This window comes from Sinocyclocheilus grahami, unplaced genomic scaffold (genome assembly GCF_001515645.1).
Source record: "Sinocyclocheilus grahami isolate Dianchi unplaced genomic scaffold, SAMN03320097.WGS_v1.1 scaffold1400.1, whole genome shotgun sequence".
NCBI classification, from domain to species: Eukaryota; Metazoa; Chordata; class Actinopteri; order Cypriniformes; family Cyprinidae; genus Sinocyclocheilus; species Sinocyclocheilus grahami.
In genome coordinates this window covers 207,448-208,423 of record NW_015506579.1, presented here as the reverse complement: position 1 = coordinate 208,423, position 976 = coordinate 207,448, and the positions used below count along the sequence as shown (strand labels likewise).

At 45.8% G+C, this 976-nt stretch overlaps 1 long non-coding RNA gene across 1 annotated transcript in view; it reads right to left on the bottom strand.

Annotated features, from left to right (window-relative positions):
- Positions 1 to 871: 871 nt before the first annotated feature.
- The window catches only part of LOC107569980 (uncharacterized), a 7,242-nt gene continuing 7,137 nt past the window's right edge, over positions 872 to 976 (bottom strand). Inside the window, exon 4 of the long non-coding RNA XR_001606973.1 lies at positions 872 to 942. This is a non-coding gene — a long non-coding RNA (uncharacterized lncRNA). The remainder of the gene's footprint in view (positions 943 to 976) is intronic.

The following is a 976-nucleotide window of genomic DNA, read 5'->3' as shown; positions in this document are numbered from 1 at the left end:
ACTCATGTGCACGCACACACACACACACACACTCCTCACCTCTCTGAAGCAGCGCACTCTGTTGAGCATCTTTGCTCTCTTGTTCTCCACCCATTTCTTCACATCTGCTCTTCCTTAGCTCTCCTCCTCTCTCGCTTCTGATCAAACACACACACACACACATTTAGAGAGGAAACAGAGAGATTGAATCAGATGTTGAAATAGAATGACATGAACAGGAATTCAATGAAATACAATTCAACACGAAGAAAGAAATACAACATAGAAACTTCATCAGTCCAACAGAACGGAGCATCATCCGGCAGACTGCTGCATTCTGGGAAATGAAGAGCTCATCCACTGTTGTCCATAAAATGCAAGTTCATTTATTAGATATAATGAAATAAATTAAATGCGAATTTCCATAAGAGGCTCATTGCATGTTTGATTATGTTTATGGCTGATTCACACTGAATATTGATATATGATATACGAATTTCATTTCAAACCCTTCAATATCTCGTCCGTTTGGGACTTGTGTGACTCTGCTCAGAATTTGCTGAGAATGTGCTCACGTAACTGTGCCTGAGTGTGCATGGATCACCAGAGCCACTAACGGCACACGTGTGCCACATTCACTGCAGGGGAAATGAGCGTGAACCAACAGAAACACATTCAGTGGCCTCAGCTTCCCCAGTCACACCAGCGCAGGGAATTCTGGGAATGTGAGCGTGACCCCTGCTGGATTGACAGAAGGCTTAGTCGCCATGGTAACTCGGTCAGCCCACAGATCCTACAGTACATTATGGGATTATGGGATGCTTTGTGGGGTGATGCAGTGGGTTGTGGTTACCATGGTTATGGCACATTACTCACCAGCTGGGTGTTGGCATGTTGGCAGTGCTGCTTAGATCTCTGCACGACTGAACGCTGCTGCTGCTCGTGAGCCTGAACACACAACTCCTGCGGGTACACACACACACACACACACACACAC